At 39.3% G+C, this 18,818-nt stretch overlaps 1 pseudogene; it reads left to right on the top strand.

Moving 5' to 3' along the window:
• The first annotated feature begins 10,333 nt into the window (after positions 1–10,333).
• Positions 10,334–10,433, top strand: LOC113362339 (annotated as a pseudogene).
• Positions 10,434–18,818: the final 8,385 nt, after the last annotated feature.

Raw genomic sequence — 18,818 nt, forward strand, 5'->3', positions numbered from 1 at the left:
ATCAGCATAAGACTGTATAAACCCAAAAGTCTGAAGAGCACCTGCAAGCTTAGCAAACCAATTACGAGGAGCATGACAAAGACCATATAAATATTTATGGAGTCGACACACTTTACTAGGAGAATTAGTCGAATATCCTGGAGGAAGTTGCATATATACTTCCTCATCAAGATCCCCATGTATAAAAGCATTGTGAACATCCATTTGATGTAACTCCCAATGACGAGCAACTGCTAAAATTTTTCTAACCGAAACCATTTTAGCTACAGGAGCAAATGTTTCATGATAATCCACCCTTTCCACCTGTCTATTACCAAGGACAACCAAGCGATCCTTATAACGCTCGACGGTACCATCAGAATTATATTTAATTTTGTAAACTCATTTACAACCAATAGACTTCTTCCCTGGGGGAAGATCAGTAACAGATAATGTTCCATTTTTATCAGGAGCACCAATTTCCTTAGACATAGCTACACGCCAACAGGGAAGACGAACTGCCTCAGCATACCTAGTAGGTTTTCTAAGAGTAGTAATCGCCGCCAAAAAACGAGTATGATTAGCAGAAATTTTTTCACAAGACACATAATTAGTTATGGGATAAGGCGTACCTGAGGATGTTGACGAGTGAGGAGTAGAGGAGTCGGGGTATATTTCTTCCATCCTTCAAATCATAAGTGCGGCATTAACAACAACTTGTCCAACTTTTTCATAATTATCACCATTCAGTTTCACTGTATTGCTTACATCCTTCAAATCATACGGGTATGATGATTTTTTCGATAAAATTGAATCAATTTTAGGTTAACCATAAGAAGTCGATTTTTCCCAAGCCATAACAGTAAAAAGAGATATTAACTTCTGATTTCAATTATTTAGGTTATTTCGATCCTGGCTCAGATGCCGTGAAACGACAAGGTAGAGAAGATTTCTTATTATGAAAGCTTGAGGTTACAATCGTTTTCTCTAAGACTAAATAAGGAGAAAACCCAAAAACAGATTTACACCGAAAATAATATCTTTCCTAACTAATATATTTACTAACTATAATTATACAATATATGTACAATATGAGTATCTCCTAATAGATTCTGATATGCTTTTTGGAGATTTTTATAACCCAGGATTGGCAGATGTCATATTTTATAAAATCAACCATAAAAACAAATAATATCTGCCAGTTTTGGACTTATGTTTTCCATAGATGAAGAAATCCAACAATCAACTATCGTTTAAGTGTAATATCGGCAGATTATTCTTGAACCCGGAAAATTTCCCTTTTCTTTTGTCCCTAGCTGTAATTTATAACTTAATCTAAAAAATTCTCAGTTTCATGGATTAGGTGTGGCTATTAAGAGGGGGTTGGAGTTTTGTTGCTCGGCTTCCAACCATTGCGCTGACCTCTGAGTTTAATTAGTTTTTGTTTCTCGTATAGAAATAATTCATATTACATTAAATTTTTTTTAAAGTAAAAAGATCATACAATTTTTGTAGACAAGAAACTTGAAAGAATCCTAACAATAAACTGGACTACAATTCCTTTCTGAATAACAATGCCTAATCTGTGGAAAAAGAAATTACATTTCTTAGCATTAACGGCGAACCTAAACTGATAATTATGTAATCTCCTTAATAAATCAACCAAATCATCCCTCAAATCACCTACGGTAATATAAAACATAACTTATCACTCGTCCCTTCCCTCCACTCTTCCCTTCTGATAATAGATCTACTAAATTTATTAATATATATCTATAAAGTGATCAACCCTACTAAAATTCAGAACAAAAATGGTAAAAGAACGACAAGATTTACAACCTGCGCCAACACCATCACTTACAACAGATGAAGGTTGTCATAATCGCCATTTACGTACGAAAATAATACGAGAAAAACACCAACCCCCATCCGCTTCGGCTCCCTTGGATAAGTTACCCATGAGGATCGCTGGTAGGTTAGCACAAGAACCTGTTCAATTAAGGTAGTAGTATATTGTTGGAGCTTAGCTTGTTAGGATTCCGACTAGTTAATGTAATACTCTTTATCTAATTGCTAAGCCTTGCGAGATTGGGATATACCCAGATTAATTAGGGTATACCTAATGAGACAAAAGTTAGGTCATTATGAAGTAAAGGAAGCCAACCATTATCCTTGTATTTTCTAAATGGCAAAAATGCCCCTGCAATAATTAACACTAATTTAATTGAAATGATTAGATTAGTTAAAATAAGTTAGATTAGTTAGTTGATTTATATGAGTGGATTTAAAAATAATTGAGAGTAAGAAAGAAAATTAAATAATAGAGGTTTTGGGGGGAAAAGTTAGGGTTTTTGTGAAATTTGTGATATGAGTGATATGAGTGATTCTAATCCTGATTTTGAAGCGGGGGAGTCTTCTAACTTTCCTCCTACAGATGAGTACTTGTATAATGACCTACCAAATCATGATCAAATGGATTACATGCATGATCCTCACTTTTATTTTTCTCAAACTCAAGATGGCTATGGAAGTGATGAATATCTTGAGCCAAACGTAAAATCCAATGACCCAGAAGAAGAGACTGGAGCTGCAAGTAATCAGGTAGACAACCTACGTGGTGAAGATTGTGATTTTTCCATGCCAATGATCGATTTTTTTTTCACTTTTTCTTCCCAGGGTAGGCAAGGTCGACGCTTGTCGATCATGCCGACCTTAAGCGTCGGCGTGGTTTATATTTGAACAAGTACCGACTTTTCATGAGCGGTATCCGTGTCGGCAAGGTAGAAAATTTGAACCATGCCGACTTCCAGTTTTTTTGCAACACAGGAGTCATGACTTGAAAATGATTACGTCGGCATTATAGTGGCGTAGACCCTGCCGACTATAGTTCGGTCGGCACTGTTGAATTTTTTCTACCATGCCGGCTATTTTGTAGTTGGTATTGTTTTATATGTCGACCCTGCCGACTTTGATAATACATATCAACTAACTTTTGATGTTTTGTAGATTGTTGCATTGGTACCGATAACGCAAGTCACAAGAGAAAGGGTTATGTGTATGATAAGAAGACGACTAGGGTGTAAACAGATGGTATGCGAGTGTTATGGGTCGCCGGATGCAAGTCAGAAGAGAAATGGTTATGTGTATGATAAGAAGACGACTAGGGTGTACAAGACGAAGTCAAAGAAGTTTGGATGCCCAATCAAGATTATATTTTGCAAGATTAAATTAATGCAAAAAGTCATAAAAAGAATTAAACATAATTACCACACGCATGAAATATGGCTTTCTCCGCTATCCCAGTGTTGGGGTTTAGCTCCTCATATTAATCAATTGCTCAAAATACATGTTTGTTGCTCAAAAGTTGATTAAAAGAGTGAAAGGTGTAAAACAGCTGATTTGCAACAGCGTAAAAATGTTACAGATCTCTGGTACAAAGAGGAACAATGATTACTGTTGTATATAAACGTTACTTATCTTTTGTTGTTGAATAACGACACTGTTCTGCGACTGTTTCTCGTGCGTCAATGTTCTTCGCGTTCTTGAGCTGAGCAGCAGCAGCAGCAGCAGAAACAGAGTTTGATAAAACTCTGATTTCTTCTTCTCTGGCTCTCCTCAGGTCCCCAAACTCTCGACACCCCTTCTATATGACCCAAACAATCTATTTATATCAAAAATACTGATTAAATCTCTCCCAAATCTTCCAAAATCTCTTCCCTTCTCTTCACGATAAAGTTGCGGCAATTTCTTGTTTTAGAATTTCTACACGTTTCTGAGCTTTCATTTTTATTCTAAACTCTTCCTTAGATAGATACAAATCTTTGGGAAGGTTCATAGCACTTTAATCTCTCTAAAATTCCCTAAAACAGGTCACACACGTGACTTTCCATATATTTCTGTTGTGATAAAAATCCGTCGATTGAGCCCAGTCTAATCGATTTCAACACCCATATCAGATTCCTAGACCAATAAGGAGTCTATCCTATGAAAATCAGAGGTTTAATTGACCTCAAACTCCTTCAAATCAAGAACCCTAAATCTGCCAGAAACTGCACCTACTTTCCCGCCATTTTAAATTTCAAACGGAGAAGTTGGTGGTTTCCCCCTATCCAGAGTGGGGGTGCGAATAACAGCTTCCTTGGGGGTGTCCTGGGGGTGCCCCTTATCCAAACCGGGGGTCCGAATAACAGTGTCCTCCGGGTGCTTTCCGACAACTTTTCGAGCCAATTTTTTCCAAAAATGTTTATTGGCCAGAAATACCTACAAATAAATAAAACACCATAATAAGTACAAAAATGAGCCCTCACAATATATAGAATCGAGGCCAATCGGACACAAAAGTGTGTCTATCAAATACCCCCAAACCTATTATTTGCTAGTCCTCGAGCAAAAATAAAATCCTAACTCACTGTCGCAGGCATCGTCGATTTAGCGTATGCAATAAGCCTTTAAACCCCTAGGTGTCCCTAGTGGCGGAGTGTTGTCTCCGGAGGGCTTACCAAAGGTATACCCACAAAACCTTTATACTCCAGACCCTAGCTATCTATACAGAACCTTGGAAGACACTAAAGAATCTCATTGGTTGGCATACTTATTGACTACTGGAGGAAGTACCCTGATGCGAAATTCCAATTGCTGTACACGAGTTCGCACTCAAGCATACTAAAATTCATATGAAGTGACAGAGCTCTATTCAGATAGTCGCACTATGGACATCAATATCCGGAGTCAAAACTAATCACATGGATAGATCAAGAAGATGGATATAGAAAAACATAGATGGTTTTGATGTTTACTAGGTGAACGGTCTTTCTCATATCTGTCTGAAGGCCTCCGCTAAAATGAACCTATCCTAATGGACTGAGATACTAGTCTGACTAATATCAACACACTGGCATATACAAAGGAACCAGTGATTGATAATCCTAACTCTAGGTCAACACAACTGGCATATACAAGGGTTCCAGTGGTCGACTTTATTGAATTTATTCCAGTTGGTCTGATGGTCTGGTCTCAGTTTTTTTTTTCTCTTTTTTTGTATTTTTGTTTTTGTTTTTGTATCTCTATTACTCTAATTCACCCTAGCGTTGGTAACAACTTGAATCGTGAGCCCCACCTAATCACTTAGAGAAACATAGTTTAAAAACAAAACAAAATAAAAACAGAAGTGAAAAGGACTCAACGAGATATGGTGAAACTATCCTGTTATTTCTAACACCTGAGCTCTGTGCTTTTATGAATAGACTCTTTAGATGTTGCCATCTCGTCAGATTGGTTCCTCAACTCCTACAACCAAAATGCTTCCATCCACTTAGATTGGTTAGTGCGATCTTTAATAGGGATAAATTTCTAGGCTCTGGAGTTTATTTATTGCAAAGAAAAGGTAACAAAAAGTTTTACCCCACCCCCAAACTTAAATCTAACATTGTCCTCAATGTTTCTAATCAAAGAACAGTACCAAAAATATAAGTAACATGAGGAAATAGTAAAGGGAGAAGTCGGAAAGATAGTACCTGGGTGAAGTGTAACCAAAAACCTACAAAAATATTATACAACATACAAAATCGCCTCGATGGTCAATCAAGGTAAACAGGGTCCTCCAGAGGGACCTCCTCAACATCACCTGTAGGAAAAGGCTCTAAAAAGGGCTTCAATCGCTGACCGTTAACCTTCGAAGAACTACTACCATCTGGTGTCTCAATCTCAACAGCGCCATGAGGAAAAACAGTACGGACCACAAAAGGACCGGTCCACCGAGAGCGCAACTTCCCGGGGAATAGATGCAAACGAGTGTCATACAGAAGAACTTTTTGACCTGGAGAAAATGACTTTCGTAAAATATTCCTATCATGCACAAGTTTCATTTTGTTCTTATACTCCTTAGCACTATCGTATGCATCTCTACGAATCTCGTCCAACTCATTGAGCTGGAGCTTTCTTTGAGCTCCTTCCTTGTCAAGTGAAAAGTTTAAGTTCTTAATAGCCCAATAGGCTCGATGCTCTAACTCAACAGGCAGGTGACATACCTTGCAAAACACTAAACGATAAGGTGACATTCCAATGGGTGTCTTAAACGCAGTACGGTAAGCCCATAAGGCATCAGTAAGCCTCGACGACCAGTCTTTCCTGTTTGGATTAACTGTTTTCTCTAGAATACGCTTAATTTCCCTATTGGAGACCTCTACCTGACCACTAGTATGTGGATGATATGGGGTAGCTACTTTGTGGGTAATACCATATTGTTTCATTAAAAGAGCAAACGGTCTATTACAAAAGTGTGAACCTCCATCACTAATTATATCTCGCGGCGTACCAAAACGTGTAAGTATATTCTCTTTCAAAAACTGGACTACGACCCTGTGGTCATTCGTTTTACACGGAACCGCCTCAATCCACTTAGACACATAGTCTACATCGACAAGTATGTAAAGATAACCAAAGGAAATAGAAAATGGACCCATAAAATCAATGCCCCACACATCAAAGACCTCAATCACTAAAATAGGATTCAAAGGCATCATATTTCTACGGGAAATAGTTCCTAACTTCTGGCAACGCTCACAAGAAACACAATGACTATGGGAATCTTTAAACAACGAAGACCAGTAAAATCCACACTGTAAAATCTTAGCAGCAGTCTTCTCAGCACTAAAATGACCCCCACATGCATGTTCATGACAAAAGGAGATAATACTAGACTGGTCACTCTCAGATACACATCTCCTAATAATCTGGTCCGGACAATACTTAAACAGATAAGGATCGTCCCAAAATAAATGCTTAACCTCGACTAAAAACCTAGAACGATCTTGATTACCCCAATGTTGAGGCATTCGACCAGTAACAAGATAATTCACTATATTTGCATACCAAGGTGATTGGGAAACAGAGAACAATTGTTCATCAGGAAAACTGTCCCTTATAGGAAGGGAATTATTAGGGGAACTAACAACTAACCTAGACAAGTGGTCTGCTACTACATTATCTGCACCCCTTTTGTCTATAATGTCTGGACAAAATTCTTGTAACAAAAGGATCCATCTAATCAATCTAGGTTTGGTATCCTTCTTAGACAAAAGGTATTTCAAAGCATCATGATCAGTATAGATTACGATCTTAGAACCTAATAAATAGGATCTAAACTTATCCAAGGAAAACACGATGGCTAGGAATTCCTTCTCGGTAGTTGTATAGTTCATTTGGGCATCATTCAGAGTTTTGCTAGCATAGTAAATCACATGGAGTAATTTGTTTTCTCGCTGACCTAGCACAACGCCTATAGCATAATCTGAAGCATCACACATAATTTCAAAGGGTAGGTCCCAGTTAGGTGCCTGGACTATCAGGGCAGTAGTGAGTAAAGTTTTAAGCTTCTCAAAAGCCTCTAAACCAGCATCATCAAAGACAAACTTAACATCTTTAGCAAGCAAATTGCAAAGAGGTATAGAAATCAAGCTAAAATCCTTAATGAATCGACGGTAAAAACCTGCATGCCCTAGGAATGACCTAATATCTTTTACGTTTTTTGGGACCTGTAAAGCCTTAATAAGGTCAACTTTGGCTTTGTCTACCTCTATACCCTTTCAAGAGACGATGTGCCCTAACACAATTCCTGATTTAACCATGAAATGGCATTTTTCCCAATTAAGCACTAAGTTTTTTTCCTTACACCTAGTCAACACTAATGTCAAATGATGCAAGCACTCATCGAAAGATGAACCAAACACTGAAAAATCATCCATAAAGACCTCTAAGAACCGTTCTACCATATCAGAAAATATGCTCATCATACAACGCTGAAAAGTTGCAGGGGCATTACATAGCCCGAAAGGCATGCGTCTATACGCAAAGGTACCAAAGGGACAGGTAAAAGTGGTTTTCTCTTAGTCTTCTGGGGCAATAACGATCTGATTATAACTGGAGTAGCCATCTAAGAAGCAATAGTGACTATGTCCAGCTAATCACTCTAGCATTTGGTCGATAAAAGGAAGGGGAAAGTGATCCTTCCTTGTGACCTTGTTCAATTTCCTATAGTCAATACACACATGCCATCCCATGTTCACTCGGGTTGGGATTAATTCATTATTATCATTCGGGACTACAGTGATACCTGATTTCTTGGGGACAACCTGAACAGGGCTGACCCACTTACTGTCTGAAATTGGGTAAATAATACCCGCATCTAACAACTTAAGCACCTCTTTTCGAACTACCTCTTTCATGTTAGGGTTCAGTCGACGTTGCATCTCCCTAGAAGGTTTGGAGTCTTCCTCTAAATGAATCTGATGCATACACACAGTAGGACTTATACCCTTAATGTCTGCTATAGTCCACCCTAAAGCTTCCTTATTATCTTGAAGTACATTTACTAGCCTACTTTCCTGATCACTATCCAAATCGGAAGCTACAATCACAGGTAAAGTCTCAGATGGGCCTAAAAACACATACTTTAGAGTATCGGGTAGTGGTTTAAGGTCCAACTTTGGGGGCTCTTCTAAAGAAACAATTAGGGTAGTCTCAGAAACTGGTAACGGTTCGAATCTAGCTTTCCATATATCAGTGTCTAACACAGGGGTAGAATCTAATAGCGCATTCACCTGTTCAATAGTGCTATCGTCGTCAAAATCTAAACCAAAATGGGATAGACAACTTTCTAATGGGTCTTCAGACAAAATGTTTGGTAATGACTCCTGAACTAAGGCTTCTATCATGTTCACCTCTTCAACACATGTGTCATCTAGCTCATGAGGTTGCTTACTGACATTAAAAATGTCCATCTCCATAGTAATATTACCAAAAGATAAACTCATCACACCATTTCGACAGTTAGTGATCGCATTATACGTATCTAAAAATGGGCGACCTAAAATCACAGGTATCTGGTTCTCTGGGTCAGGGACAAGTGGGGTATCTATGACCACGAAATCCACTAGATAGATAAACTTGTCGACCTCAATAAGGACATCCTTAATAACACCTCGAGGAATTTTAACAGACCTATCAGCTAACTGCAGTGTTATCTGAGTAGGTTTCGTTTCACCAAGTCCTAGATGTAAGTACACATGGTATGGAAGTAGGTTCACACTGGCTCCTAAGTCAAGTAAAGATTTTTCTACCCGGCGTTTACCTATTGTACAAGCAATGGTAGGGGGAACCTGGGTCTTTGTACTTTGGAGTTGTAGTTTTTTGAATAATTGAACTTACGTGACTGGATAAAAAGGCTTTCTTATGGACGCTAAGTTTTCGCTTTCGCGTACACATATCCTTAAGGAACTTGGCATAAGCAGGAATTTGCCTAATTGCATCTAATAAAGGAAGGTTTATGGTAACTTGCTTAAAAACTTCCAATATGTCATTAAAGTTCGATTCCTTCTTTGTTGGTACTAATAGCTGAGGAAATGGGGCTCTAGGCACAGAATCAGACATCTCAGGGACTGAGTTGGCATCATCAGAAATTTTATCAGTTTCCTTGGCTAGTGGTCCTGAGGGGTGAACTACAGTATGTTCACTATCGGGCATGGTTACCTGATTGTCTACTATTCTACCACTCCTAAGGGTTCTAATAGCATTCAATTGATTCGATGGTTTTGTACCTACTTCATGAACTCCTCTAGGATTGGGATTAGTCTGACTAGGGAACCTACCATTATCTCTCTCACTTAAGGTCTTAGCTATTTGGCCGACTTGAAGTTCTAACTTAGCAAGGCTTTGAGCATTAGTTTGAAAATTCTGCTTGGTTTCCTGTTGAAAACTCACATGGCTTTGTGCTAACATTTCCTGAGTTTTTGCCAACATCTTAATAGATTCCTCTAAGCTAGTCGTTTTATTTTCTGGGCCTGATGTATTCCTAGTGTAGCCAAAACCCGGGGGAGCATTAGAATTATTAGATTGACCCTGACTCTGGCCCGTAGACCATGAAAAGTTCGGATGGTCCCTCCAACCAGGATTATAGGTTTCTGAATATGGGTCAAACTTCTGACGATTATCAAACCTAGTGTTATTATATAGAGCATTGGCTTGCTCTTCATTATTCTGGCCTTCCCAAAGAGGCTCCAATCCACCACTAGTGTTACCCACTTCTAAAGCTTCTAACCTTTTCGCTATAGCAGCAATTTTGGCATCTGATTCATAGCCTCCTTCTACCCTATTAATGTTTCCTCTGCTAAGAAGAATTTTTTTCTGGGGTCCCCTACTACTTTCCCATTGTTGGGTCTTTTCGGCGACTTCATGCAAATATGTCATCGCGTCATCAACTGTTTGGTTCTCAAATCCACCAGTACACATAGATTCTACTGTGGTTGTGGTGCGATAATCTAAACCCTCATAAAGGATCTGAACTAACCTAACCTTCTCTAAACCATGATGAGGACATTGGTCTAATAAATCATTGAACCTTTCCAAATACCTATACAAAGTTTCTCCCTCCTGTTGAGAAAACGTGCATATTTGCGTCCTAATAGACGATGTCTTGTGCCTAGGGAAAAACTTGTTCAAAAAGACAGATGTAAGTTGTTCATACGTTTCGATTGACCCGGAAGCCAAACTATATAGCCACGATTTAGCTTTATCTTTCAGGGAAAAGGGGAATAACCTAAGTTTCAAAGCATCATCATCTAGGTTTCTAATCCCGAGGGTACTACAAATTTCCTCACAGTCCCTAACATGGAAATAGGGGTTTTCATTTTCTTTCCCTAAAAAGATTTGGAGCAGCTGTAAGGTCCCAGGTTTAAGTTCATAAGTTTCTTCCGTCTCAGCTAACCTGATACATGAGGGACGAGTAGTCCTAGTTGGATTCAACAAAGCTTTCAAAGTTGCCATTTATGGCGCTATCAGAGCAACATGGATTCTCTTCTCAGTCAAAGGACGTTCAAAAACAGACTCTTCAAAAGTCGGACTCTCTAGATTAAGGTAATCGAGACGCTTCGAACTACTAGGTTTCTCTTTAACAAATCTACCTAGTGCATCTCTTTTACGTTCAGGCATACAATAGAATTTTCTAAATTGGAAGGGTAAGCAAACACAGATCAAGGCCGACTCAACCAAATCAAACATATTGATTTCTAGCAAACAAAAAGCATGATGGCTCAACTTAGATTGTTCCTAGACCAGCTTCTAATCCTTCGAACGGGAATTCGTTACAATTTAAGCAAACCCCTCTGGAATCAATCCGAGTTAATGTAAGTTGAATAGAGGCGAGGGAAGCTCGGTGGAGCTTTGATACCCAAGGCCTCACCGGTATTACAAGGCGGCACAGTCACGCATTCAACTTACAGAAACCGTCAAGAACTTCGAAGTATGCTTAAGAGAGTAACCAATATTTTTCGAATGACTTTCCTGTTAAGCTCGTTACCCTATCGGTCTCGTTCTAGTCAAAATTTTAGGCTTAGGTTCGCGTAGGTTACGTGTTCCTAAAGCGGGCAAGAAGAGAACGGTGATGAAATCCGAACCCTTATCTTGTATGGCCAGGCCTTTCCCTTTACTAGAAAAATAAATGTCCGTATTCAGTCCTCAACATAAATGCATACGAAGGAGTCCAGTAACTCGCTGACAGGAGATTCGCGAGTGTTTAGAATCTTACCTCCCGTTCCAGACAGGGGATGAATCGGTTGTAGTCGACTCGGGCCACTGACTCCAATGTCTAGTGTACGAACCCAAGGTGCAGAGACAATATCGTAATTGTCCTCCTTCTCTGCAAACGGTTTATATTTAAAGTACCCTTCCGTAGGGTAATAAAAAAAATAATGTCCCCAAAGTCCAAAAGTCCAAAAAGTAAAGAAAAATTACAAAAATAATAAACCCTAATACAGTTTTTTTTCCTAAAAGAAAATAAACGAACTCTAAACTAAAATTGTCTTCTTTTCTGTTCTTTTTGCTCTAATCTTTAGCTCCAAGTCTTTATGAAATCACCAAACTCTTTGGCTCAATTTTCTTTATGACCCAGAACCTGTAGACACAAGATAAATACCCAAATACATAAAAAAAGAACAAAAATAATAAAAAAATAAAATAAATAAAATAAATCTAAAACCCTAAAAACAAGTCCGCGTCGGCGGCGCCAAAAATTGATGTAGTTTTGAAAGTGATAAATAGAAGTTCGTTCAACTCGGACTTGTGTAGACTCGATTCTAGACTTAAATATTAACCCTAATAAATATATACAAAAAATGATATCAATATCGGAGAAACTGGGACTTAGGATTCCACCAAACCTCATATCATGTGGTTCAACAATAAATTCTTAGACAATTATAGCTCTAGTTTATTGACTCTAATTCCTTGCCAGGGTAGATTTTAAAAAGATTAATTGTAAATCACTAGAATGATGCATCAAAAGCACTTAGACCAAGCATACATCATCATACGACTTCACAACTAATTAAGAAAAATCATAAAACGATTAAATTAATGCAAAAAGTCATAAAAAGAATTAAACATAATTACCACACGCATGAAATATGGCTTTCTCCGCCATCCCAGTGTTGGGTTTAGCTCCTCATATTAATCAATTTCTCAAAATACATGTTTGTTGCTCAAAAGTTGATTAAAAGAGTGAAAGGTGTAAAACAGCTGATTTGCAACAGCGTAAAAATGTTACAGATTTCTGGTACAAAGAGGAACAATGATTACTGTTGTATATAAACGTTACTTATCTTTTGTTGTTGAATAACGACACTGTTCTGCGACTGTTTCTCGTGCGTCAATGTTCTTCGCGTTCTTGAGCTGAGCAGCAGCAGCAGCAGAAACAGAGTTTGATAAAACTATGATTTCTTCTTCTCTGGCTCTCCTCAGGTCCCCAAACTCTCGACACCCCTTCTATATGACCCAAACAATCTATTTATATCAAAAATACTGATTAAATCTCTCCCAAATCTTCCAAAATCTCTTCCCTTCTCTTCACGATAAAGTTGCGGCAATTTCTTGTTTTAGAATTTCTACACGTTTCTGAGCTTTCATTTTTATTCTAAACTCTTCCTTAGATAGATACAAATCTTTGGGAAGGTTCATAGCACTTTAATCTCTCTAAAATTCCCAAAAACAGGTCACACACGTGACTTTCCATATATTTCTGTTGTGATAAAAATCCGTCGATTGAGCCCAGTCTAATCGATTTCAACACCCATATCAGATTCCTAGACCAATAAGGAGTCTATCCTATGAAAATCAGAGGTTTAATTGACCTCAAACTCCTTCAAATCAAGAACCCTAAATCTGCCAGAAACTGCACCTACTTTCCCGCCATTTTAAATTTCAAACGGAGAAGTTGGTGGTTGCCCCCTATCCAGAGTGGGGGTGCGAATAACAGCTTCCTTGGGGGTGTCCTGGGGGTGCCCCTTATCCAAACCGGGGGTCCGAATAACAGTGTCCTCCGGGTGCTTTCCGACAACTTTTCGAGCCAATTTTTTCCAAAAATGTTTATTGGCCAAAAATACCTACAAATAAATAAAACACCATAATAAGTACAAAAATGAGCCCTAACAATATATAGAATCGAGACAAATCAGACACAAAAGTGTGTCTATCAGTGGATCGTATTTTTCTTGCGTATCCCGATATGATTCAATTGGTTCGTTGCTTTTACCAAGTTTTGTTAATGGATTGTACTTATAAGACGAATAGGTACAACATGCCTTTGTTGAACATTGTAGGACAAACCTCGGATAAGCAATCGTTCACGGTGGCATGGTGTTTTATGGATCGTGAGAAGGATGATATCTATATTTGGGCATTGGAAACTTTGAAGCTTCTCTACCACGAAGACGAGACTCCCGAGGTTATAGTGACCTACAATGAGCACGCAATAATGAACGCCGTGAGGATAGTTTTTCCAAATGTACAAAATTTTCTTTGTACTTGGCATATACAATGTAATCTTAGAAAGAATTGTAGGAATCATATCCAAAATCCAAAGGCAAAGAAAGGCACTAAACGTGAAAATGAGGAAGATGAACGTCTTAGTAAACTAACTACAGAGGAGAGGGAGAAAGAGAAACAGAAAGAAGACGAAGAATGGAATGAAGATGAGATCAAGTTTGGGTTATTCATGAAAGCGTGGGATAAGGTGGTTTGGTCGATGAGTGTTACAAGATATGAGATAAACTTGAAGGAGTTCGAGGATGAGTGGGGGACTAATTACCCCCAAAGTAGTGGAATACTGCAAGAAACAATGGTTGAGGCCACACAAAGAGAGGTTTGTGTATACTTTTACTTACGACTATAAACATTTCAAACTTGAACCCACAAGTATGGTAGAGCAAGCTCATGGGAGACTAAAAGGCTTACTTTTCACAAGTCAAAAATGGGATTGTGACGGTGCAACATGCTATCCATGAGTACACTAATAATGATATCAACAAGACAAAAAAGCAATTCCAAGAAAGTAGATTCCGGAAGTTGAGGGAGTTTAAGGAGGATAATTGGTTGCTTGTTGGTATACATTGCAATGTCTCGCATTGGGAAATACGTTTTATGATGAAACATCTTGCATTGTATAAAAAGTATAAAAGGTATGACGACCCGATCACTCCTTGTAAGTGTAGGATAATGAAGGCTATCGGACTTCCATGTCGTCATATGCTTGGTAGGTATAACACTCCCATTCCTCTTGAAGATATCGATCCTTATTGGAAGAAACTATCTTTCAAACCGGATCCAAGAGAAGATCCCCGTGAAGAGTTGGCAACATGGAACTTGGGAGAATAATCTTCGAAAAGTACCCCAAGTTGAATAGGTTACACAAACAAAATATGAAGCACAAGTTGATGCCGATTGTTTACCCTTTTATGGAAGAACTTCAAGAACTGGCGAAACAAGATCCTTGCGGTAGACCACCTACCACAAAGACGAGGGAGGAAGAAAAAGAACAAATTAAAGAGTATTTGAGTACAAAATGCGATCCATCCGGACATGTTTATACCGAGGCGCAATACAAGGAGGAGCCGGATAAAAAGAAAAGAGGTCGTCAGAGGAAAGAAACAACTACACCAACGGTTTCAAACTTGAATCCAAATAGCACTCCACTTCTTGAGAGTCAAGCAAGTGTGGAATTTGTTGGAAAGAAAGGGGTCGTCCAAGGAAGGATTCAACTACACCAACTGTCTCAAACTTGATTCCAAATGGCACTCTACCTCTTGAGAGTCAAGCAAGCCAAGGAGATGTTGTGAAGAAAAGAGGTCATCCAAGGAAGGTAGTACAACCGGTATTGCAAGAGTATCGCGTACAACTACCTTAAATTATTCAAGAGTTCGTTATTGGTACCGACGACGTCCCAAAGGATAGAAATTCTGGGTTTCACGTTGTCTCGCAACAATTGGGACACCTAAGTGGAGCGGTTGAGGATAATCTCACCCAATGCCAATACATAAGAAAGAAGATGGCCGCACGACTAGAAAAAGATAAGGAGTTTCATATCTCAATGATGATAGAAGGTTCGATGGAGGACAAAGAAGCGACTTTTAAAGAATTGCTTACTAGTGTTAAAGGCCCGGAGGGAAATGCACTGATCAAATGGGAGCGTTAGATGATAATGCCGGAGTGTGTCCATCTATTGGCGGATACGTGGTCATGCGTGGTACATTTTAAAGGACTATCTATAGCATTTGAACCGAAACATGCGGTTTGTGTGGAGCAACTCAAGCATAGAAGAATTGTTATGACTTTGGTGGATAACAATCATTTTATTGGTCTACAACTCAACAAGGAATGTCCATTACCTCCTCTTTGTAGGTTTAGTTTTTGTGAGAAGTGCATAAAAAACAAGAGCAAGGAATGGGTGAAAATTTATGAGGATAACATGGACCTTTGGAATGTTTTAGATGAGTCTAGGGAATTGATGAGTGCCAAATATTGTATATATTTATCCCTTTTTGTTGGCATTTAACTCATCTTTTGTGCAATAATTCTACATTTTATCCCATATTCTGTATTTTCATTGTTTTCAAGAATAAATATTTTTCTTACTTAATTTTATACTTTTAGGTAATAAATAAAGTCTGGATGAATTGCGGAGCGGAATAGAGCAGAAAAGTAGTGAAAAGCCGGGAGGAGTTACGCAAGGAAGCCGCGAAGAACGTTGTGCATAAGACCAAGAGGCTAGGAATGGGCTTGAAGAAGAAGAATTATCCTTAAAAAAGATATGGGCTTGGCATACCCAAGGCTCAAAGCCCTTTCTCAAACCCATTTCCACTATCCAAGCCCGTATCGGATTTCAGCCGTCAGATCGAAGCATTTCAGCATCCTACGGTCGCTCCATCATCGCACATCAAACTCCGAAGCTCCCGATTTACATCGCAACGCCCATCTCCATCTTGGGCCGTCCTTTTCGTTGCATTCCTCCATCCGACGGTCGCTACCCACAGCCTCCCATCTCATCGTTGGATCCACCTACCATCGTCACATCCCACGGATCAGCTCGCCAAACATCGAACCAGATGATCCCGCTACACACCATAGTGACCAAACCCTATACTACCACCCAAACACTCCCTTCTTCCCAAAAAATCGATCTCATCTTCTCCACCCGACCATTTCCAGAACCACCACCACCTGCTCTACCCTGCCACCATCTTCCCCGACCATCCCAGTTCGTCTCGAGCTCCTTCCCAACACCACAGAAACCCATACCCATCAGTCCTTTCCCCCTAGCCTAGAGTTCTTATCAAACTCATATCTCTGCATCCTAGGTATGGAGTTGATAAGAAATCTCGAGCTAGGGTTTCACTTGGAGCGACATGGAAAGCAGAGAAAGCATCGTACAAGTATGGGTTGAAGCTATTTTGGTCAGTGTGTAGGTTAATTTTTATTAATTTACAAAACCCTAATTTGATAATTTGGGTATAAAAGGGAAGTGATGTAGGATGTTAAAACTTGTTCTTGGGCTAGCCAAGATTCCCCCAAATTTGGGTTAGTGTATGTTTAATTTTAATGTTCAATTTCAGTTACAAATCAATCCCTGTTCATGTTTATCTCACTGCTAGAATCACTGTTAATGTTTATATTTGTTGTTTAAATGTCTGTTAGTATACTGTTTAGGTTTAATTCCATGTTAGTTCACTGTTGTTGCTCACTAGTTAGTTAAATGCTCACTGTTAGTTAAATGCTCACTGTTAGTTAAATGCTCACTGTTAGGTTAATGTTTAGTTCACTGCTGTTAGTTTAATGGAATGCTAGGCTAGAAACCTTTGAAGCACTGAATTGATTGAGTAATGGAAGAAATCAGTGCTCATAGCAAGCTGATTATCTTGCCATTCCATTTGTATGCTTAGGTTGCACTGATTTGATTGAGCATTGGGAGAAACTAGTGCTCACTAGTGACAATGAGCAAGCTAGTTCTCTTCCCACTCTAGATGAATGCCTTAGCTTTGCTCTGTTAGCTTCTCCACATCCCTGCCCTTGGCCTTAGGCCTTGGTTCATTTATCTTGTTCACACTGTTTTCTTCATTGTCATCTTTCTTTGCTGTCTAGTATTCTCCATTGTCTTTTCTGTTAACTGCCTTTCCTTCCCTTGCAGCTGCTGCTGCTGCCTTTCTGCAGTTCCTGCTGCCTTCCTTTTCCTTACTCTTGCTGCTGCTGCAGCTGCTGCTGCAACCCTTGCTGCATTGCTCTCTTCCTGCTGCCTTCACTTCCCTTGCAGCTCTTGCTCCTGCTGCTGCTGCTGTGCAGCACTTGTGCTGCTGCTGCTGTTGTTGCTGCTGCTTCCTGCAGCCAAGCAAAGGCCCATCTAACTGATCCCAAAGCTCAGCTCATTTCAAAAGCTGAGCCCAATCCAATTCAGGCTTAACCAAAGCCCAGTTGTTTAACCCAAAGGCCTAGTTCAATAGCCAAGCCCAATACATTTCATTCCAGAAGCCCAAAGCCCAATTACTGTGAAAGACCATTTCACTGTTAGGGTGAAATTGAGCCCAAGCTCAGTTCATTTTATTGTGAACAAACCCATTAGTACTCAAAGCCCAATTTAAGCCAAAAGGCTTCAAAGCCCAATAGCAATTTAGGAACCCAAATAGCTAGAACACTCCAAAACACACCCAGTCTCTGTGGATCGACCCGTACTTGCACGAGCTATAACTGACGACCGTGCACTTGCGGTATTACTGTAGGCCCCCGTTTTTATTGCGCTTAATTTTATACACATCTCCGGCCCCACCAAGTTTTTGGCCGGGGATAAATTCTATACCCTTTTCCAAGCCTACCAAGTTTTTGGCGCCGCTGCCGGGGATTGGTGCTGTGTTTTATCTGTGTTTTTCTTAGCTATTTTTGCATTTCATTGCATAGCATTTGCATCTGCATCTGCTTCACTTCATTTGCTGTTGGACCTGCTGTTCTGAACCTGTTTTTCCTCTGCTGGGACGCCACCAAGGAAAAGAACCAAAACCCAACTGGGTTTTTGCAACAATATCAGAGCAGCTGGGCTGTGCTTAAAAGGTAACCCATTTAAGAGAACCCGAATTGTGGGCTTCCAAATTTCTTTAATTGTGGGCTTGTAATATTAAAGCCAATTTTTGGGCTTCTCTTATTTTCTGTTGGGTTTGTAATAATTTATTTGTGGGCTTGTTTGTTTAATTTGTGGGCTTGTATTTAATTTTTGTGAGCTTGTTTAATTTGGACTTGTATTTTGTATTCTGGGTTTTTAAACCCAGCTGAGCTTGTAACCGATCACGCTAGTTGAACTCGTTAGTGGGCCGAGTACCCAAATTCTAGGCCGAGATTTTGGACTCAGTTCCACCAAAAGTTTTCAACCAAGCGGAGCCAAAGCAAACACAAAAGGCTTGCACAGTGGGCTTGCTCCCATTCAAAAAAAAAAAACCAAATTTTATTTTCTTTTTTTAAAAAAAAAAAAAAAAAAA

This window comes from Papaver somniferum, chromosome 3 (genome assembly GCF_003573695.1).
Source record: "Papaver somniferum cultivar HN1 chromosome 3, ASM357369v1, whole genome shotgun sequence".
Lineage (NCBI taxonomy): Eukaryota > Viridiplantae > Streptophyta > Magnoliopsida > Ranunculales > Papaveraceae > Papaver > Papaver somniferum.